Raw genomic sequence first — 24,663 nt, forward strand, 5'->3', positions numbered from 1 at the left:
GTATCCGTTGGCACATGCGCGCCACCGTCCATTAGGGCATACTGGCTAGCATCTCTTCGTTTATGAGTGCCAGCATCCATTCGCACATGCACGCCTGCGTCGTTCGTGCGCACACCTCTATTCACGAATGCACGCACCAAGTCGGCGCTGCAGCTGGCCAGGTTGCCTAAGCGCCTTGCTGGCCTGGCCCGGCTCTGCCTTGCGGGGACTGCTGTCACTGGAGGGTGGACGCTGGCTCTGCGGATGCCTGTTGCAAACCTTTGCCTGGACCAAGTTCTTCTTCTTCTATTACCTGATCTGCAATCTTTCCTGCAGGCTGGATCCATCTGTTGCAAAAGTCCATCAGCCACTGGGCTAAAACTCTGGGCCGGACCTGTGTGGAATATGGCTCAGACCGGAATCGCTGGCCCAGTCTGTCCATGATGCCAGACTTTTCTTCTTGATAGACATTGGCCTGGTCTGCAGGAAGATTTCTGTAAGCTGACTGCATTACCAGTCAGCAGCGGAGCCAGTAAAATTGCACACTGGTCCTCAGGCCATTTTTGGGCAGTGACTACCCTTTTAAAGGTCATGAGAAATGTCTCTGGATCATCAGACTGTCTTATTTTTAACAGGAGAGGTCTAGGCGTGGGTGCTGTCTCCAGACTGGACTATGAGGCCTGGAGTTGCAGCAATTGCTCCTGCTGTTGGGAGAGCTGCTCCTGTAACTGCCTGATTATTTGGATCTGCCGATCCTGTTGTTGGATCTGACCTTCCTTTTGCTGCAACAAATTTTGCAAAAAAACTTATATTTTTGCTCTCTAGCCCTTCTAACAACCAAGGGCACTCTGTGGGTTACTATCCCACTTCTGACACCATATATGACAGGTTCTCATAGAGTAAGCAAAAAAGGACAGCAAAAGTCTCGCAAAAAGGTAAAAATATAGGCCGTTTTCTTTCCAAAACAACATAAATGTCTTTCAGCAACAGTATGAGTAACCATAACAAAAAGGCAGTCAAATGACAGACCTACCATGCTGGATACTGTGTGTGCACAGGTACATAGGATCCTTAGTGTCTGGATCTCAGACTCTCTTTCCCTGTCCCTCTCAGTCAGAGATCCTGATTTTGCACAGCGCGTCGGATCGCGGCTGAATCGGCCATGTACTGTAGTCCTGCCCTAAGAGTTTATGAGTTTAGTCGTGGTTTCAAAAACCTTTAAAACCACTCAAATCAAACCATTGATAAATAGGCTCCAAAATCTTAGTAAAATAAAAAATGGAAATCTAAAAAAAATAAATATAAGCAACAAGCTACGTGGTATCTGGAAATTATATGGAAGAGCTAAGTATACTCTTGTGTTAAAAAAAAAGGCTTTTAGTTCCTCACATTTTTATGCAATCTTTTTGTTCAACCCACTGAATTAAAGCTGAAAGTCTGCAGTTCAACTGCATCTGAGTTGTTTCATTTAAAATTCATTGTGATAATGTACAGAACCAAAATTAGAAAAATAAGTTGTCTCTGTCCAAAGATTTATGGACCTAACTGTATAATGCATTCTTATTGGAGGCAAAACAATCCTATTGAGTTTATTTAATATTTAAATTACTTTTAAGTAGACTTAAGTTATGGGAAAATCAAATTATGGAAAGATCCCTTATCCAGAAAACCCCAGATCCAAAGCATTCTGGATATCAGATCCTATAACTGTATTGGGTACCCGTATGCATTTTGTAGTATTTCTTCTCCTGCTCCCCAACCCACTTTTAGCATATTTTTTATTAGTACTGTAAAGTATATAATGGCTTGCAACTGAAACTGCAATGTATTTAACTTCTGTAAAGAAATACACAAGATATTTTGTCTAAACAGCTTCGTATTGAACTAAAGTCCTCATTTAACCCTAATATTATTCGGCCTGTGTACGGAAGGTTGTGCAAGACAATACATTCTGCCTCTGCTCCAGGCGACATTGCGATGCCAATATTCTCCTATTTGCGAGACTGTTTATGTTTGTTTCATCAAGATTTGAATAATGGCTCTGTTTGAATGCCCTCACTTTTTAATTACGCTACATTCAGACAGCAGCACATTACTTAGATGAAAAGGAAACAGATGTTCTACACATTTCTGTGTCTGCTTAACATCTGTCCTATGGGTGCACTTACACAGGGTTCCCAAAAAAAGCAGGTTATAGCTGGCATAGTTTATTTTTTAACATTAATTCATTAAAGGACTGTATGGTTGATGGGAACTTGAGATGGAGGGGGAAACACAAAGCAGCACATGCTTATGCTTAGAGTTGCTACCTGGCTTGTATTTCATAGCAGCCTAACTGGTAAACGACCCTTGATGCCAACAGAGAGAAACCATAACAAAGATAGAAAGCCCGGCCAAAGATGGTGGCATCAATGCTTGTGCTGAGCTCCAGCAGCAAAATAACTCAAAGCTGTATCGGCACAACTTGCTAAACAGCCACGACTACTTCCATCAAAGTGGTTTTACCTTCAGGCTTTCATGCAGGACCATCTTAACCATCTTAACCAGGGATCCCCAACGTTTCAAAGTGAAATTACGCTAGTGATCACTTCTGCCTAGCCAAACTTTGTTAGTCCTCTTAAACTTTGATCAATTTGAATAGGGCGGGCACATTAAAATTGTATGGAAGTTTTTATTAGAGATGTTGGTGCAAATGCTTAAATGTCAGGGGGCCTTTTAAGGGTCAAAGTTCAGGTTCAAGGTACAGACAAGGGTCAGGCAGATTCAAGGTCAAAGTCCAGGCAGGAGTTCAAAGGCAGGCAGAAAGGATCCGAATCAGAGTCCAGGCAGGGGTTCAAAGTCCAGAATATAGTAATAATAAAGCACCCAGGAACGCTAGATAACAATTCCTATACTTGAGCAAAGATCAGTTTGAACTGGGCGCTCTTTTATTTACAAATCTGGCGCCACTTTGGCGCAGGTGTTGTGATGCGGTGCACATCGTCTGACGCTGCGCCCTGGCGTCATTGCGCCGGCATGCTACCCACGTGGCAGCCATGGGCGCTGCCATTTTGGGAGCGACGCCGAAGGGAGAAGACGCGCCGCTCGTGACATTAAAGTGCCCACTTTTTATTACAAATGTCCAAGAAACGTGAAGAAAGACAAAAGAGATCCTACAATGCCCTGCACAAGAGCCCACCCTAAAATGAATGTTCCATGCCCCTCAAATGTCTGGGGAAAAATGTTAACCCAAAAAAGTTTTGCAGGCAATCCCGCTTAAAAAAAAACGAAATGTCAGCAGCGTTTTTACAACTTTAATACATTTTCGGCAGACAGGATATGATGTAAGTGACATGAGATTGAGGAAGATGAAGCTTCATTTTAGCAGTTCGCCTGGTCTGAGGTGGCGAAGTCAATTTTGGTAAAAGAGGTAACGTTCAGTAAAATCCGCACTTTATTGAATTTGTGGAGTAACGACCATTCGCCTGATCGGAAAGTTACCTGGCCATAGAGTGCGTATGAACAGAAGTGACAGTTCAGTTCACTAGCAAATTGTCGTCTACACCAGTTACTAAATTGGCGATGTCCCTGCGAAAGGGATTTCTGGTGAAAATTTGCCCTTTAGTAAATCTGCACCAATGGGTTGGGGAGCAACATGTTGCTCATGAGCCACTGGTTGGGGACCACTAAGGGGGGACTAAGTGGTGGCAATTCACTAGCGTCCGCTTAGCCCACATCGCAACACTTCGCTAGGCGTAATTTCGCCCAGACAACACTAATTCCCTAAAATGCAAAGTTGCGCCCAGAGCGCCGAATGCTGACGAAGTTTCGCTAACATTGGCTAATTTGCATACTGCGTGAAGTTAAAGTTGAATGGATATATGTTTCATCCAATACATCACATTACACAGGGAACCTTAAAAATGAAAATAGAGTTGTTATATTGCCCTACACATGAGCCCAGTGTATAGTTTATGTTCCATATGTTAGAAAATGTCAAAGGGGAAGCTGGGTCCCCCCCAAAAAAAATGTTACACTCTTTTTTAGCCTATCACCCTGAAAAAAGAAAAAGACACCAGCGTTTTTTGGGAATTAGAAGCATTTTCAACAAAATTTTGAGGAAGTTCTATCTACTCTATTGCACTTCGCCTGGTCTGAGATGGCGAAGGCAAATCTGGCGTAAGAGTTAACGCTCAGTAAAATCTGCATCTTACTGAATTTGCGGAGTTAAATCCGTTCACCAGAGCGAAAATTCGCCTGGCATTAGAGTGCGAATGATTCCTAGTGTGTCTCTTTCGCTAGCGAAGTTACGCCTGCGCCAGTTAGGAAATTGGCGAAGTACCGAAATGACATCACACTGGTGAATTAACACTAGCGTTAGCCACTTCGTCCTTTAGGGAATCTGCCCCAGAAAGTGAAGTAGATGTCAATAGTGTAATAATGTAATAGTTTAATAGAAAGACTGTTGAAACAGAGGAGGATGAAAGGAGAATAACATTTTTATAAAAGAAATGCAATGGAAATGTCTGGGCAAAGGCATAACGGCGGCGCTGTAAGTAGGGTTGGATGTATTTCTTTCACACCAAATTGCATCCTGTCTGGTGCAATGCAAAGGGGGTGCGTATCAGAGATTTTGTTTTTGTGCTTCTGAGCTTTTGCTTGTGTGTGTCCAGATTTTTATTTTTTGCCTTAAAAGCCTGAAATATTCGGATATTCGGCTAATTCCAGCGCAGACCACAGAAACTTCCAAATGGGACCCTATCCCATTTGGAAGTTTCTGTGGTCTGCGCTGTAATTTTCACAGGGGAATGTAATAAAAGTCGCAAAGAGCAAAACAATTCGCACCAATAAGACTAAAAATCCACATCTCGCAATGTAATATTGTTCCTTAAACTGTTACTGCATTGCGAATTTTAATTGCGCATTGCGAATTTTAATTGCGCACTCATAAGAAGTGCTTGAAGGTGTCGTAATCTTTTGGAGCAAACATAACGACTTTTTCAGTAATAAGTTTTATTACATTGACTGCGCATTGGCGCAAACTATAAAATTCGCAAACGGTCTTTCACTGTCGGAAGTGGTCGCTAAACAGTTTCCGGGCTCGCAAAAGCTATATTAAATTCGCACAAAGCAAAATTTTTTCGCGCAAAGGCATAACTTTTCGCATTGCGAATAGTTTTTCCATTAGCGACTTTTATTACATTCCCCCATCAGTCTTATTGGTGCGAATTGTTTTGCTCTTTGCGACTTTTATTACATTCCCCTGTTAGTCTTGTGCGATAGTATATTTTTGCATCAATGGCCAGCTTAAGATTTAAAGAGGTTTTTATCTTTAAATTAACTTTTAATATAACGTAGAGAGTGAATTTGCAGTTGGTTTTAATTTTTTATTATTTTTGGGTTTTGAGATATTTTGCTTTTTATTCAGCAGGTCCAAATAATCCTACTAACCATGCATTGATTTGAATTAGAGACTGGAATATGAATAGGAGAGGGCCCAGATATAATAAATTGATAAAAAGAAGCAATAACAATAAATTAGCTTTTGCTTTTGAAATTCTTTTTAGATGGGGTCAGTGACATCCATTTGAAAGCTGGAAAAAGTCAGAAGAAAAAGGCAAATAATCCTGTAAAAAAGAAAAAAATAAGACCAAATAAGTTGCTTAGAATTAGCCATTCTATAGCATACTAACTTAAAGGGATACTGTCATGGGGAAAAAAAACATTTTCAAAATGAATAAGTTAAAAGTGCTGCTCCAGCAGAATTCTGCGCTGAAATCCATTTCTCAAAAGAACAAACAGATTTTTTTATATTCAGTTTTGAAATCTGACATGGGGCTAGACATATTGTCAGTTTCCCAAGTGCCCCTGGTCATGTGACTTGTGCTCTGATAAACTTCAATCACTGTTTACTGCTGTACTGCAAGTTGGAGTGATATCATTCCCTCCCTCCCCCCCCAGCAGACAAACAAAAGAACAATGGGAAGGTAACCAGATAGCAGCTCCCTAACACAAGATAACAGCTGCCTGGTAGATCTAAGAACAGCACTCAATAGTAAAATCCAGGTCCCACTGAGACACATTCAGTTACATTGAGAAGGAAAAACAGCAGCCTGCCAGAAAGCATTTCTCTCCTAAAGTGCAGGCACAAGTCACATGACCAGGGGCAGCTGGGAAATTGACAAAATGTCTAGCCCCATGTCAGATTTCATAATTGAATATAAAAAAAATCTGTTTGCTCTTTTGAGAAATGGATTTCAGTGCAGAATTCTGCTGGAGTAGCACTATTAACTGATGCGTTTTGAAAAAAACGTTTTCCGATGACAGTATCCCTTTAAATTTGAACCACCCCTTTAAACATCACTCAAATTTAGCCAATCACTGTGTTGTTTGCAGTCACACTGTTGATCACTGGATTTCCTGCATAAGAGAAAAGTGAGCATAAAGAGAAAATAGGAACTAGGTGGGAGCATAAAGGATAAAAGAAAAAGGTGCAAGTGGGAAAGAACATACCGTATATACTCGCGTATAAGCCGAGTTTTTCAGCACCCAAAATGTGCTGAAAAACTCTACCTCGGCTTATATGCGGGTCAGCTAAAAAGGTTGACGCTTACTCAGTGTGTGTAGTGACTCCTCCGTGCTGCCCGTACTTCTCCCCGCTCGTGGCTTCCTCAGCCCCTCCCCTCTAAGCTCTCGTCACACAGTACTCCTCAGCCCTTCCCCTTTTTGCAATGTGTGCGCATTACCGTATTGCGAGAGGCGTAGGCCGTGTCAGTGAATGTGTGACAGGAGCGGGGGCAGAGAGGAGGGGGAACAAACTGATCGGCACAGTGCGGAATTGTTTGTGTTTGTAGTGTGTGTTGCCGTGGGATAGTGTGGTTGTAGGGAAGGTTCTGGTATGGAGGACAAGACGTTTACTAAAGAGCTGGACCAGTGGATCGAGCAGCTGAATGACTGCAAGCAACTCAACAAGAGCCAAGTGCGCACCCTGTGCGAGAAGGTGAGACCGGCCCCGCGTAGCAACGTCTGTAAACACTCCACATACACGCACATAGGTGTATAGCGCTCACAGCATCGTAGCGTAACAGGCATGATGTCATGAAGGGAACACATCTGTATATAAACGCTTATAAGGACATTTGCTTATGTAGCAAATCTAGTTTATGTCCGTACATGCACGTCCCACACATAAATAATACACCCATCAGGGGTTGCTGAGGGTTACCAAAACTGGAGCAAACTTTTCACCTGCTATTGCTACTATTGCTACCCATACAAGGATTTCCTTGTTCATATGGGGGAAAGCACAGCAGTTCATGATCCCTGCAGCTAAATGCCTTTTAAAGGTACAAATATAAAAATTATTTTTGATGAGTGCCTTCCTTAAATCATTTTAGTTTTTTGTAATCTAGCCTGTGGTCAGTAAACACATAGTATAAAGCAAAAATAGTACCAGTTTCTCACCCCTAGGCTTATACACGAGTCAATAAATTTTTCCAGTTTTCTTCGGTAAATTAGGTACCTCGGCTTATACACGGGTCGGCTTATACACGAGTATATACGGTAAGTGGTGAAATGGAAGAGAAAATTGGAAAAGAACTGAAGGCAGAAAGATATAAGTGGGATAAAATAAGGAAAACTATTCAAAAAGAAAGAAAAGAGAAAATGTGGAAAGAAAAGAGAAAAGAGTGGAAGAGGAGTAAATAGATCAGTTAAATAGATCAGTAAATGAGCAGTAAGTGAAAGGGCTGCTGGTTATCTCTGGGGGCTACTCTATGCTATGAATTTCCTGGGGGCAATAATGAGTCATGAAATTGCTGGGGGCCACACAGGAGGGCTGCTGGGTGACTCTGGGGGCCACATTACTCCATAATATTGCTGGGGGCCACACTATGTCATGACATTTCTTTGCATTCTTAAAGATCAAAACAGTTTTATAGTGATTTGCTTGACCAGGGCACACAACATTATATCTAAATCCAGAAACAACATTCCGTAACTAAAGAGGCACACTAGTATAATTTAGTCATAACTGTAAATTTTATGCAATATATTTCTCTTAACAGGCCTTAAATAATCACTAAAAATAATAATAGCAAAATGGCTTTGCTTTAAAGTGGGGGAAGCCAGTTGGCACTGTATACTGGCACCTGTAGGCATAAGGCAGCAGCACATTAGAGTTACACAGAAACCTGCAAATGCAGATCCCAATGAATAAGCGTTGGACTGGGATACCTGGGGCCCACCCACTGAAAGATCCACTATCCATCCCCGCTGCTTCCAGTTCCCCCTCCACCTCCAGCCAAAGACAGTCCAACTCCCAGTGCTTCTTACTTACTTAAAATTTCAAGATGGCCATGCGTTCCACAGTGGACCAGTAATGGTTGGGGGCAGCTGGCTTTTAGGCAGGGTACAACAGGGTGGGGACCTAATTGGATATTTCCTGGTGTCCCGGTAGGCCAGTCAAACCCTGTTGATGAATAATGGGACCTAATGTGTGATTTGTGTGTCAAGGATTAGGTAGGGGGCGCTATGGAGACTGAAGGGAAAGGGCGAGTCCTTGAGGCAGGAGCTGTATTTGCCTAGGGAACACTTGAGGGGAAAGCAGGAACAGGTTGATGAGGGCGAAGAGTCAGTCTGGATCAGGTGCAGAACAGGACGGAGAGGGCAAAGATCAGGACTGGACTGGACTAGGCAGGAAGAAGAGGGCGACGACTCAACAGGAACAGACTGGACGGGGCAGGAGTAGAAAAGGAACAGACTGGACGGGACAGGGCGGTGCGGGCGTAGATCAGATCAAACTGGGGATAGAGTGCAGAGGGAGACTGGAGCAGATAGCAAGATCGGCTCGAATCCCAGCAATACCTGACATTGTGTCTGTGTAACGATAGTTCACCCTAGTGGCCGGCAGGGACGCCTGCCGCACCTATGGCGGGGATGTCTGCCACATGCGTCCTTCTGTCTCCAGCGATGATTTCTCTATGGCGTGCGCGGCATACACTTCTAGGTTTTACGCATCGGTGTGATGACTTCAGCACATTTGGTCCGAAATTCAGTAGGTATTTTGGAATTTAAGTAGATCCACATTGTTACTATAGGTCTAACTTGCTCAGTTCCTGGGTGCTATTTCTACTTGAATCTTTTGACCCTTGCCAGCATGCCTGACTATTCTGAGCTCTCCAGTCCCGATCCTTGCCTGTCTGACCTTGCTTGAACTCTGCCTGTACCTACCTGGCCTGTCTGATCACACTATTCCATTGGTTCTTCCTGAGTTGTGTGGCCTTCCATCCAAAATCCTTGGTAAACAATCGTGCCCCTTTGCTCATCCAGAACTCTTGCTAGGCTCCTCTCTTATTAAGACCTGGTGGCATCTGATTAGCGGAGGGCTCCTGCCGAAGTGAAAGGCGGCTGCTACAGGCGGAAGCGGAGCCGAGACCAGGGAGCCTAGCACTTGTTCTGGATTTAGGGTGCGGATCGTGACAGTCTGCAAACAATATCATCCAGATACATTATGCAACTCCAGCCTTGTGGTTTTCATGCAATGTAATCAATCCCTGCACAGTAACTACATCTCTTAGTCCAAGAAATAGCTGTGCATAACATACATAGGCCAGGATACGTATCATGATGACTGCATGTACCTGTTGTACCTTGTATAGCCGAGACCTGCACAACTCTGTATAATTGAGATCTAAAACTGGAAAATAATGTCATGATTGTATCACTTTAAAGACTTTGTGAGTGTTGCCAGAATAAAATGCATTTCAGGCTTTGTACCAGCTGGATCTGCGAACTACCACTGGCACCTGCTTTGTATCAAAATGAATCCCTTGCCTCCCACCTGAATAGACTTTTGCTGTAATTTCAGGCTGTTCATATCCTTAACCTGCTGTGACCTTTGCTCTGCTCACTGTCTAAGCTCACTTTCCGACAGTCCTGATTTCAAAATATTCTTGGCAATTTGGAAACTGATGGGGGCACAATGTGAAATTGATAGGGGCACATTTACTTACGTGTAGGGATGAGAGAATAAATTCGCCAGGCAAGAATTTGTGCAGAATTTCCACATTTTGCCACCAGTGGATAAATTCGCAAAACTGTGGCGAAACTTCGCTGGTGAAAAATCTGCTGCGTCACGTCAGAATAGTCTCACACATAAGAATTGTTTGCGTCAAAATAATTTGGACGCCCATTGACTTTAATGCGTTTGGACAAAATAGGCGCACATATAAAATTATTTTGGCACCCATTCGTTTTTTATGGTCGAGGTTTCCTCCTAATAACCTTGAGCAGAAAAAAATCGAGGTTTAATAATCAATAATGTGCTGTTTCCTTGCGTAACAACATTTCTTTTTGCATCACATGCTGCTCGTGATATAATCATGTACCGAGAGAATTCCATATCTTTTACAAATTTGGACACTTTTTGCATCCTTGTTCAACCACAGAATAATTTTGTCTGGCTTTGTTGTTGATTATTGTACTATCAGTGGCATTATGTCTGTGCTTCTATTTACACAGGTTTGAATAATCTTCGGAGTTTTTAAGGCTCATAAATCATAGGTTATATCCGGAATATCTCTATTTAAGTTGGACAGAAATCCATTGTTCCATGAAGAAATATTACTGTAAGTGTGAATATTAAACCAATTTTAGGCTAAAAATGCATTTTTTTTCCATTTAGAATGCGGAGCAGATTTCTTAAAATAGAGCAAATGTTTTCTGGGATAATATTTGCTAACATTCTGCATTATGTATTTATAGACATTAGGAGCTGGGAGAAATGTCAAGCATTTGGGTATATCTAAAGGTCCCTAATTAGAATCACTTAGTGATACGTAACATTATTTTTCTTGGATATAGAGAAGATAGATATTTCATTCCAAGGAAGTCTTGTTCTTTGTTAGTTGCTACAAACAGGGACGTTTCATTCCATTTTCATGGTTTGCAAGGGAAATTGCACATCTTTTCTACAGTTTCTTGACTGTTTCATCCTATTCGACAATAATCGAGTGCACTTTATTTAATGCTTTTATGGCGATTCAAGTCTTTTTTGAGGCAAAAATTGCAAATTCTAATTTGAGTTTCCAAGCCTCTAATTTTTCGAGATTTAGATGGGGAAATGGAATAAACTTCGCAAAAGAGCAAAACTTTGCAAATAAAAATTCACATGTTGCAATGAAATGTTCTCCGTTAGGCTTTCATTGCATTGCGAATCTTAAACCTTTAACGCCTGCTCTGGAGTTGCGTCAAGTATTTTGTCGCAAAAAAAGTTTGCGATTGTGAAATGTTATTACATACACTGCGAGGAAGGCGTTGAGGTCTTTAATCAGTCAAGAATGGCACAAACATATTTACTATAGGGCAAAGTGGCTAATGCTAGCGACATTTCGCCAGAAATCGCCAACAACAGTCGCAGATGACAATTCGCTAGCGAAAGACACCGCCACTATCGTTTGTTCACATTCTATCGCCAGGCGACTTTTCGCTCAGACGAATGGTGGTTGCGCCGCAAATTCACTAAGAAGTACTGATAGCGAAAAATCACCAACGTTCAAATTCACATTTTAGTGAATTAGCTTCGTGGTAACGAATATGCACCACCTGGCGAAGTGGTAAAAAGTGTGCGAAACGGTCGCAGGCGACAATTCGCCCTTTAGTAAATCTACCCTATAGTCGTTTAAGTTCACAGAGCGATTATCTTCTAACTTCTTCTTTCTTTAAATTTCCCGGGGCAGACGAATGCACAGTAGTACGGAATATCGACTTTTTAATTAAAGTTTGGCTTCTCGCTCTACTGCGCATGCGCAGCCGCATGAAGAAAGAAGAAGCCAGAAGAGGATCGCTCCGTGGTGCTCACTGGTATAACCCCGGCCGATGCAGTTTTCTACTGATAGGAGCAGCAGCCCGGGGTGTCGGGTAAATAAACACAATAACTTGGGGGTGCCGAACATTTGGCATTCCCAAGTGCAATACGACTTTCCTTCTCCTTTAAAGGGGAATGTTATATGCTTTGTTGAATAACAAAATTTGGCATCTAAAAGCTGATGAGTTAATGTAGAAGTCAATGGGATTTTAAAATTTCAATTATATATCAATTCGCGTTTTTTATATTAATCAAAAACTTGGCAGACATATTGAAAATGAAGGGTAAAATGTTATTTCATTGTGTTTCGTTTGTTTTTCACATTTTGAAGGGAGGTTTTAAGCTTTTTTTAAAAATTTTAAATTGAAATAGAGAGAGAGAAAGAGGAGTGGGTTTAGAACAGGACATATACATAGAAAATAACGTTTTCAAGTACAGGTATGGGAACCGTTATCCAGAAATCTGTTATCCAGAAAGCTCTGAATTACGGAAAGGCTTTTTTTAAAAAAAATATCTGTAATAATAAAACAGTAGCTTCTACTTGATCCCAACTAAAATGTAATTAATTCTTATTGGAAGCAAAACCAGCCTATTGGGTTTATTTAATGTTTATATGATTTTCTAGTAGACTTAAGGTATGAAGATTCAAATTATGGAAGGATCCACTATCCAGAAAAACCCAGGTCTGCATCATTCTGGATAACAGGTCCCATACCTGTAATATAATGAAATTATTTTTACACAACCTATAATCAATACCAAATATGGGGGCTTTACGTGCCTTGTAGTTGTTTTATCACCTTATCACTTATTACACCCAAGGGAGTGTAAAGTAGCAACAAAGTTCCACTTCTGTCCTTCATTGGCCAATTTCATGACCCATGTGTGTTTCAAGTTCTTAAGTTCTGCCTCAGCTGTACATCGCCATGTTAGTCGAGCCCAGAGTCTTTCCTCTTGCCATTTGGGGTCCAGTGAAGGTTATTGTTTGTGGTTGGGTCTGTATTAAATGTGTCCAATCAACCTCCATTGCCTTTGCCTTGTGTTATCATTTCAGATCTCAAAAATATTAAAAAAAAAATACACACAAAATGGGATTTTTTTAGAGCCAAAAGAAATAAGCATAAACCACATGATCAATTGCTTATTATACCCCCACAAACCTATATTTTGTAAAAAAAAGAAATCTTACTGAATCAAAGACATTACAGCAGAAATTACAAATAATTATCACTAGACTAGAATTTTGGCAAATATAGCCTTTTTATTTTGTATAAAAACCCACATATCAATAAACAAATGTCATATAAACTTCACAATACTTTTTGGTAGCTTGAGGAAAGGCTGTTGTGAGCCTGAAACGTCACTGCTATATATCTGTCCAAAAATAAGCCCTTTTTTTAATAAAGGAATTTCAAAGAAATTTCCGTGTGTGTCTACTTGAATATTGTGTCTACAGAACGGGTGGAAGTGGCCGCCAGAGACTTGCACCCTCTCCTATTGGATTCAATTGGTGAGTTCGGACTTCTAATCTTTACTTCAAAATACTTTCCACAGGGCATTCTTATTTTTTTTTAGGGGCAGATTTACTAATGGGCATATTGTCGCCATCGACTGCTTCGCACACTTCGCCAGTTGCAAATTCATTTCCACCACGCTAATTCACTAAAATGTGAAGTTGTGTCCTGGGCGCCATACGCTGGTGACTTTTCGCTAGCGATACTTCTTCAGTGCCAGCATGTCATAGTGAAGATTCTCTAGCGTTCGTTTTATGCCTAGCGAAAAGTGGCTAGTGATCTTACGCTTAGGTCAATATGAATAGGGCGGGTACATTAAAGTTGTATGGACGTCTTTATTGGAGATGTTGGTGCAAATGCTTGAAGTGGCCACTTATTATTACAAATGTCCAAGGAACCTTAATAAAGACAAAAGAGATCATATAATGCCCTAGACATGAGCCCACTGTAAAATGAATGTTCCATGGCCCTCAAATGTCTGGGGGAAAATGTTAACCCAAAAAAGTTCAGGTTATTTTTTTGCAAGTCGAACTTTAATGCATTCTCGGCAGACAGGATATGATGTAAGTGACATAAGATTGAGGAAGATGAAGCTTCGTTTTAGCAGTTCACCTGGTCTGAGGCGGCAAAGTCAAATCTGGCGAAAGAGGTAACGTTCAGTAAGATACGCACTTTAGTGGATTTGCGGAGCAACGACCATTCGGCTGAGCGAAAATTCGCCTGGCAATAGAGTGCGAACAAATGCTAGTGATGGTCTCTTCCATTAGCGAATTGTCGTCTGCTCCTGTTAGTGAATTGGCGATGTCCCTGCGGATGTGATTTCTGGTGAAAAGTCGCTAGCGTTAGCTACTTCGCCCTTTAGTAAATCTGCCCCATAGTAAGAAAGCAACTTTTTGATTACAGCTAGCTTGCCATGGACTTTTCATTTGCTTCTTGTACTTTTTACACTTTCTTAAAAATACATTTATTAGAAACCTCTATATATAGAGTTTTCCATTAGCTGGCAGCACTATGGCCTATGGCTGCTGGTAAGTGACTACTGCCGAATGGGAAAACAATCAGAAAACATAAACATAAACTATAAAAAAAATGGCTCCAAAATAAAGTGTTTGTCCTAATCTTGTATCAGAAACCCCAAACAAGCATGACTAAGGGGCCGATTCACTAACTTCGAGTGAAGGATTCGAAGTAAAAAAACTTCGAATTTCGAAGTGTTTTTTGGGCTACTACGACCATCTAATGGGCTACTTCGACCTTCAACTTCGAATCGAAGGATTCAAACTAAAAATCGTTTGACTATTCGACTATTCGATAGTTCGCCAGCTAAAAGCTACCGAAGTCAATGTTAGCCTATGGGGAAAGTCCCCATAGGCTTTCCTAAATTTTTTTGGTCGAAGGATATTCCTTCGATCGTTGGATTAAAATCCTTAGAATCGTTCGATTTGAAGGATTTAATCCTTCGATCGAAGGATTATTCCTTCGATCGTTCGAACAAACTATTTGCGCTAAAATCCTTCGACTTCGATATTCAAAGTCGAAGGATTTTAATTCCCAGTCGAATATCGAGGGTTAATTAACCCTCGATATTCGACCCTTGGTGAATCGGCCCCTAAGGTTACTAGGGACTGTAGCTCAGCTGAACAGCCATAGGATGAAGGTTTGGAATGCTCTACTACATCTATGAGATGGAAAGATGTGAAGGCTGAAATGTCTTACCATATATTTATAACAAGCAGTCGCTATAAGGCTTTTCTGTGGAAGGAAAATATGAGCATTAATGTTATCAGCACCATTACCTAAGATATCTCATATCCATCTGAAGACTTTTAGGCGGTTATTTATCGAAGTCCGAATTTATCTCAATATTTCCTGCAAAAACTCCGACCAAATCCGCACAGGTTTTTTTGGCTTATTTATTAATGCACTTTCCCGAAAAAAAAATTTGCGGGAAAAATCCGTAAAAATTCTTGAAAAATATGAATTTTACAAATTTTTCTGAATTTTCACCAGAAAACTCAGATTTTTTTGGATATTTGCCAGAAAACTTCGAATTATTACACAAAACCCAGCAGAGATCAAAAAATCTTTGGGACTTATTCCATTGACTTATATGCAACCTCGGCAGGTCTGAGATGCCGGATTTTCAAATTTGGACTTTTTCCATCCTCGGGGTATAATAAATTCCAAAAAAATTGTTATTTTTTTTTCACTAAAAATTCGGATTTTATATTAAAAAACTCAAATTTTTCGGGTTTTTGTAATTCGGGGGTTTAATAAATAACCCACTTAATGTAAAACTAAAAAACCATGGCAGTTCAAGGCCTGGGAAGGCTTGTTTTCTTGGATTCGGGTTCAGTGGTGTAACTAGATATTACTGGGCTCCACAGCAAATTATTTTTCAGGCCCCCAAAATGTTTAGAGGTTGACCTGTTTTACCAACATTTATTGAATCAGTATATGAATTAGGGCTTTGTGGGGCCCCTGTACCTCCTGGGCCCTCCTGCAGCCACAGGGTCTGCTTCCTCTGTAGTTATGCCCCTGTCTGGGTTACTTGGAGATACCCCACTCCCATCCACATAACTATAACCCTATGGACTTGCTGTTGTTGTCTAATATATAATGGGACCAGTTTACTAAAATTTTAATTTCTATTTTTTTCATGAATCAATTTTTTTCTTCAAATTTTTTTTTCTTTTATTTCTCTAAAACCCTAAAAACTCGAGATTTATAAATTGCAAACACCATAACAAACGTTGCCATGTTAAAGCTGTTGAGGCCCTATACAAGTCAGTGGGAGCCGCCCTTATACTATTTGTCCATCTTTAATCAATTCGGACTTTTAGGGGCAGATGCATCAAGGGTCGAATATCGAGGGTTAATTAAAACTCGATATTTGACTGGGAATGAAAATCCTTCGACTTCGAAGTCAAAGGATTCTGTGCAAAAACTGCGATCGAACGATCGAAGGAATAATCGTTCGATCGAACGATTAAATCCTTCGAATCGAACGATTCGAAGGATTTTAATCCAACGATCGAAGGATTATCCTTCGACCAAAAAAATATAGCCAAGCCTATGGGGATCTTCCCCATAGGCTAACATTGACTTCGGTAGCTTTTAGATGGTGAACTAGGGGGTCGAAGTTTTTTCTTAAAGAGACAGTACTTCGACTATCGAATGGTCGAATAGTCGAACGATTTTTAGTTCGAATCATTGATTCGAAGTCGTAGTCGAAGGTCGAAGTAGCCCATTCAATGGTCGAAGTAGCCCAAAAACACTTCGAAATTCACTCGAAGTTAATGAATTGCCCCCTTAGAGGTTTTTGGATTTTTTTTCGCTAGCTATTGCCTGAAACACTCAACATTTTATTCAATGTCTACTACTTAACGCTATACTAAACATATTGTCAATTTCTAAGTATCTATGTCTAGACCTGCACATCGAAATGTATTATATTTTACCTTATACATATTTAATCATTACCTGCACAGACACAATATTCTTTCCTTTTGCTTAACGGACACAATTGCACCACCTACTGATATTCTGGAATATGACAATGAATATGGAAAATGCCGAAAGCAAATGCAACTTTTCACTGCCACAAACCAACGTCAAGAAGCAGTTCCCAATAGCAGCGAGTGAGTTACCAGGTATTGGCTTGAAACCCGGAGATATCTGCACTGTGTTTCTCCAGCTGCTGTTACTGTACATCTGCTGGAATGTGATATTTAAATACAAAGGTATTGTTTAGCACAGAAGCCAGAAAGAAATGAGAATAAAAGTAGTATATGAAATAGTAAATGAAAACTAGGTGTTTTCAGGACAATTTAAAAATCAGCTTTTACAGTAGAATGAAGTAGTTTGAGATGCCAACCTGGGGAACACAATAATATAACATAAAGTCTTTATTGGGTCCCTAAATTCATTGGGTCCCTAAAGTCTTTTTTGGTTCCAGCCATCCATACAGGCTAACTGTTTTCTATTGCATTGGTTCCCAAAGTGTGAGGCTGCACCCTGTAGGGTGACCTGTAACAATGGTAGGGGCAAGCTCAGTCTGGAAGTTATTTTGGGTGTGATTTGGAGATAATGTATATATATATTGTTTAGGAGTTGGCCAATGACATCAGGAGGCAAGATAATGACCATGCCATCAAGGGGCAGTTTGGTGATATTTGAGCTGGAGTTATGACGGCAGGAGCTGAGATTGGGCCAGTTTTTGTTCAGGCTTCACAAGGCTGAAACCTGGACAGGTCATTTTTAATCAGACATCCCCCTAGATCAGGGATCCCTAACCTTTAGAACCCGTGAGCAACATTCAGAAGTAAAAGAAGTTGGGGAGCAACAAAAGCATGAAAAATGTTCCTGGGGTGCCAAATAAGGGCTGTGATTGGCCATTTTGTAGCCCCTATGTGGATTGTCAACCTACATTGAGGCTCTGTTTGGCAGTGCAACTGGTTTTTATGCACCAAAACTTGCCTCCAAGCCTTGAATTCAAAAATAAGCTCCTGCTTTGAGGCCACTGGGAGCAACATCTAAGGGGTCGGAGAGCAACATGTTGCTCACGAGCTACTGGTTGGGGATCACTGCCCTAGATGAAGGGAAAACCCTAAATGCTGTATCCTTGGAAGCCCAGCCAGAAGATTAAGATGGGATTTGTAGGTGGATGCTTATTGGCTACCCTAGGTGTTTTAGCTACTGAATATTTGTAACCTTGTTATAAGCTAAAAGGGGACTTGAATATACTGTAGGTTGTCTTCATGGGTGGCTTGAACCCAAAAAATCCAAACAACCGCTGTCCTAAAATATCGGAGTTCAGGATACACCCTATTGTTGTCTTGGGCTCTGAAAGCTTTTTGAAGGCTTTGAAGTCTAGGACTGTAGGGAGGAATCTCAAGAGAGAATATTGCTTACCCCTACTGCCCCTTCTTTTATATGGAGGGATCATCTGACAAACATATCACAAGTGGGGATGTCCTACTTCTCCCACTCTTCTACCCCAAGCAGGAAAATTACTCACCCCATATCCTTTGTGGGTTACACATACAGAGTATGGATGGAAACATACTGATTATACCATGGAATTATCCCACTGCTACTATAGGCACCAACTCTACCTACTATACCTGCTATCCCACAGTCATACTCCCTTCCCAGAGACTATTATCCACTGTTACTATAGGCACCATCTCACCCTACTATACCTGCTATCCCACAGTCATACTCCCTTCCCAGAGACTATTATCCACTGTTACTATAGGCACCATCTCTCCCTACTATACCTGCTATCCCACAGTCATACTCCCTTCCCAGAGACTATTATCCACTGTTACTATAGACACCATCTCTCCCTACTATACCTGCTATCCCACAGTCACACTCCCTTCCCAGAGACTATTATCCCACTGTTACTATAGGCACAATCTCTCTCTACTATACCTGCTATCCCACAGTCACACTCCCTTCCCAGAGACTATTATCCACTGTTACTATAGGCACCATCTCTCTCTACTATACGTTCTATCCCACAGTCACACTCCCTTCCCAGAGACTATTATCCACTGTTACTATAGACACCATCTCTCCCTACTATACCTGCTATCCCACAGTCACACTCCCTTCCCAGAGACTATTATCCACTGTTACTATAGACACCATCTCTCCCTACTATACCTGCTATCCCACAGTCACACTCCCTTCCCAGAGACTATTATCCCACTGTTACTATAGGCACCATCTCTCCCTACTATACCTGCTATCCCACAGTCACACTCCCTTCCCAGAGACTATTATCCACTGTTACTATAGACACCATCTCTCCCTACTTAACCTGCTATCCCACAGTCACACTCCCTTCCCAGAGACTATTATCCACTGTTACTATAGGCACCATCTCTCCCTACTATACCTGCTATCCCACAGTCACACTCCCTTCCCAGAGACTATTATCCACTGTTACTATAGACACCATCTCTCCCTACTATACCTGCTATCCCACAGTCACACTCCCTTCCCAGAGACTATTATCCCACTGTTACTATAGGCACAATCTCTCCCTACTATACCTGCTATCCCACAGTCACACTCCCTTCCCAGAGACTATTATCCACTGTTACTATAGGCACCATCTCTCTCTACTATACGTTCTATCCCACAGTCACACTCCCTTCCCAGAGACTATTATCCACTGTTACTATAGACACCATCTCTCCCTACTATACCTGCTATCCCACAGTCACACTCCCTTCCCAGAGACTATTATCCACTGTTACTATAGACACCATCTCTCCCTACTATACCTGCTATCCCACAGTCACACTCCCTTCCCAGAGACTATTATCCACTGTTACTATAGACACCATCTCTCCCTACTATACCTGCTATCCCACAGTCACACTCCCTTCCCAGAGACTATTATCCCACTGTTACTATAGGCACCATCTCTCCCTACTATACCTGCTATCCCACAGTCACACTCCCTTCCCAGAGACTATTATCCACTGTTACTATAGACACCATCTCTCCCTACTATACCTGCTATCCCACAGTCACACTCCCTTCCCAGAGACTATTATCCACTGTTACTATAGGCACCATCTCTCCCTACTATACCTGCTATCCCACAGTCACACTCCCTTCCCAGAGACTATTATCCACTGTTACTATAGACACCATCTCTCCCTACTATACCTGCTATCCCACAGTCACACTCCCTTCCCAGAGACTATTATCCACTGTTACTATAGGCACCATCTCTCCCTACTATACCTGCTATCCCACAGTCACACTCCCTTCCCAGAGACTATTATCCACTGTTACTATAGACACCATCTCTCCCTACTATACCTGCTATCCCACAGTCACACTCCCTTCCCAGAGACTATTATCCCCACTGTTACTATAGGCACCATCTCTCCCTACTATACCTGCTATCCCACAGTCACACTCCCTTCCCAGAGGCTATTATCCCCACTGCTACTATAGGCACAATCTCCCTATTATATATGCCATAGCCACTTAATAAGGTTACTACTGTAGTCCTTGAACCAGTTTGCTAGTTGGGTATCCTTTTGTTTATGAATTGTGATCAAGTTTGGAGTGCTCTACCTGGTAAAATACTTTTTTGGTACCAGGTGCTAAACTTTCTGACCCTGCCTGGGGATTAATTAGCAGCCAACTAGACTGTGCCCATTGTACTGCTGCTTTGGTTCACTAGTCTCATTCTGGTACCAATGAGTTATTATTTGTTTTATGGAAAGTCATGACATGGACTTCAGCAGAGGAGAGACCTGCTCTTTATTAGATGAGAAGAATTCTAGTGAATTCTAGTACAAATATGTGACCTGTTATCCAGAATGATTGGGACCTGGGGTTTTCCAGATAATGGATCTTTCTGTAATTTGGATCTTCATACCTTAAGTCTACTAGAAAATGATTTAAACATTAAATAAACCCAATAGGCTGGTTTTGTTTCCAGTAAGGATTAAGTATATCTTAGTTTGAAATACGGTACAAGCTATTGTTTTATTATTACAGAGAAAAAGGAAATAAAAAAAAGATAGTAATGGGGGAGTACCAGGTTTAGGTGGATGATTAGTTCAGTTTTTGTTAGATTCAGTTTTTAGGTGACGTTGGTTCATCCAGTTGGAGATCGCTAGGAGGCAGTTAGAGATTTAAGTCTCTGTTTCAAATATTAATGAAGGCATTGATAAATATATTTACACATTATCAGCGTACAAATTAACAGTATATTTAAAGCCAAATGAGTGGATGATCTCCCAAAGACAGAGGTGTTATTTACTAAAACTAATTTTTTTCTTATATTTTACCAGAAACCAACTTGACCTAACGCCCATCCACAAATTTGGTAAATGTAGTAATAATTAAACTCAAAAAAATTAGATAAATACAACTAGAAAATGTCAGTTTTTATCAATACCTCAAATTTTTCGATTTTGTAGGCTTAAAAACTATAATTTATCGAGTTTTCGAGTGAGAACCAGCATCAAACACCCCAAAACACCCGAAAATCATGAATGCAAAAAACATCTTCAGATGGTTAAAGGGACCTCTGCCATTGACTGTTACATGAATTCGACATGTTTTAGCTGCATTATTTTTGGATTCAGATTTTTTTTGGATTCGGATTTTATGCTGCTTTGAGGTTTATTTAGTAAAACTCGAATTTATCTCATATTTTTATTAGGGATGCACCGAATCCAGGATTCGGTTCGGATTTCGGCCAGGATTCAGCCTTTTTCAGCAGGATTCGGATTTGGACGAATCCTTCTGTCTGGCCGAACCGAATCCGAATCCTAATTTGCATATACAAATTAGGGATGGGGAGGGAAATCGCATGACTTTTTGTCATAAAACAAAGAAGTAAAAAATGTTTTCCCCTCCCCACCCCTAATTTGCATATGCAAATTAGGATTCGGTTCAGTATTCGTCCGAATCTTTTGGGAAGGATTCAGGGGTTCGGCTGAATCCAAAATAGTGAATTCAGTGATCCCGAATTTTTATTAAACCAAGCTCGACCAAACTCCCATCCATAATTTAACTCCCACCCATAATTGTATCTTATTTATCAATAAAATAAGTCGAAAAAGTCAGGTCGGGAAAAAGACTCAATTAAATAGAGCGAAAACCTGAATCATAAAAATTTTTTTGGTTTGATGCCCGAATTGCTATATTTTTTCAGGGGTTATTGCCCAAAACCCCCAAATTTTCCGGATTATCGGACGAAGCCCAGCGCAGATCGTGAAATCTTCAAATTGTAAAAGATAGATTAGCCACTGACTTCTACATGACCTCGGCAGGTTTGAGATGGCGGATTTTTGGATTCGACTTTTACCAGTTCAGGGTATAATAAATCTCTAAAAAGTCATGGTATTGTTTCCTAGGAAAAATTCAGAAAAAAACGAGGTTTAGTAAATAACCCCCTAAATTTCTAATTTCAGTATTTTTCTCTAAAAATTCGACCGTAAATCAATAGACACCAGAATGTATAGGGGGAATAACAATGGACCAAGTACAGGGTCTTGCAGTAGACCTACACTAACCTACACTTTCTCAAGTCTTTTGAATTGTGGGTATAAACGTGATGATTTTTGCATTCTGCATCCCTTTATTAAAGGAGTCCTTATATGTTTTTCTTCTTTGGCAAAGGCCACTTAACTTTGTATAAATGAATTTATTCAACCACAGTGAATGTTTTCTCCTGTTCCTCGCTGCATGGGGTGGGTGCACCCTTGTAGTGTCACAAAATAAACAAATGCATACATACATACAAGCCCCGGGGTTGATCAGTTCCAGAGGTGAGCCATACATTATCTCCCATATTTTAAATATTTTAGTGATGCAGTACAGTTCCTTCTTTGGCCAATACGTCTTGTGTATTTTCTTTGGAAGGGCATCCAATATATGGAACCTGATTTATATTCTGTAATTTATCAGTTAACCAAAAAAAAAAAAAAGATTATGTAATTAAGAAAAAATGCACTTTTCTGTTACGTAATGGTATATTTTAAAGAAGAGGAAAGTGGCCCAGCTGGGGAACATGTTACAGATTAAAAATAAAATGAATAAATAAAGTGCAAGTTTTTACAATAAAATGCAATTTCTCAGAATTGTCAGTGATATTAGAGAGCTTCTGATCAATGGTTGAAATAAGTAAATATTGGTGTGTGTTAATGTGACATATTTGAACCAGGACTGCTCTGTGTGTCTCCATTAACTAGTGGCTCTATGGTGTCACTCTTTGCTTAAAGCAATATGTCCATATAAATGAATGGCAGCTTGATCTAGCACCCTTGGCTCCTGGACCAGAAACTAAAGCCCACCTCTCACTGCGTCAAAGTTTTATGCGTCAAAGATAAATTTCTTATATGCTTTATATTTTGTTTTTATTTCCATTAGCTCCCATTAATGTCTTACTGACTTGGCTTGCAGTTTGAAAGTGATCATACATAGGCAGATTCCAGCTGCTGGTTAGGCCCCTTCATGCATGGGCCCTCCTCAACTGTCTCTGGCCAGATATCTATCAGGCAGGTCTAAAAAAAAACATTGGAGAGGGACCACCTTAGTACATTAATGAGGTCCTCACCTGAGGAGTTTGCAAAGATTGGATCAGCCCGATTTGACCCAGAATGTAGGTGGCCAAATCTGGCTGATCCACTCTTTTAGTTCCCCTGCCCGCTCAACTGTGTTGTGTTTTAATATGGATCAATAAAGATTTATTGTTTTATACAAAGTTTGGGTTTCCCAGATTCCTGTTTAGGGATGCTTCCAACACCATCAAGCTTCTTCTACATGTGAATGACCGCAGCCAGAGTGGGGTTTGGAGGGAGCGTCCGGTTATCAGGTTACACCATTACACTCCTCTAAGATTAGAGATGTCGCGAACTGTTCGCCGGCGAACTTGTTCGCGCGAACATCGGGTGTTCGCGCTCGCCGGAAGTTCGCGAACGTCGCGCGACGTTCGCCATTTTGGGTTCGCCATTGTTGGCGCTTTTTTTTGCCCTCTCACCCCAGACCAGCAGGTACATGGCAGCCAATCAGGAAGCTCTCCCTGGACCACTCCCCTTCCCTATAAAAACCGAAGCCCTGCAGCGTTTTTTCACTCTGCCTGTGTGTGCTGAAGAGATAGTGTAGGGAGAGAGCTGCTGCCTGTTAGTGATTTCAGGGACAGTTGAAAGTTTGCTGGCTAGTAATCGTTTTGATACTGCTCTGTTATTGGAGGGACAGAAGTCTGCAGGGGTTTGAGGGACATTTTAGCTTAGGTAGCTTTGCTGGCTAGTAATCTACCTTCTACTGCAGTGCTCTGTATGTAGCTGCAGTGGGCAGCTGTCCTGCTTCTGATCTCATCTGCTGACTGCTGCAATAACAGTAGTCCTTGTAAGGACTGCTTTTATTTATTTTTTTGTTGTTTTACTACTACTACTACTACTACTATAAGAGCCCAGTGCTATTAGTCTAGCAGTGTTGGGGAGTGGGACTGGTGTGCTAATCTGCTGCTCCTAGTAGTTCAGCAGCACCAACTTTAATTTTTTTTTTTAATATTCATTTTTTTTTTATTTTACTTTTTTTTATTTTACTACCGCTGTAGTAGTGTATAAGTTGACCTTTTAGGCATTATTTGCCCTGTAGGCATTATTTGCACACTGTTTTCTTCAACCCGCCATCTAGCTGTGTGACCTTGTTCACATTCTGTCTAAATATCCATAATATTACCGTCTCCAGAAAAAACACCGGGAGTGACTTTTTTCAAGCAGCCATAATATATTTTACGTAATCCGTATCCACCGCTGTAGTAGTGTATACGTT

Source organism: Xenopus laevis, chromosome 5L (genome assembly GCF_017654675.1).
Source record: "Xenopus laevis strain J_2021 chromosome 5L, Xenopus_laevis_v10.1, whole genome shotgun sequence".
Classification (NCBI taxonomy): domain Eukaryota; kingdom Metazoa; phylum Chordata; class Amphibia; order Anura; family Pipidae; genus Xenopus; species Xenopus laevis.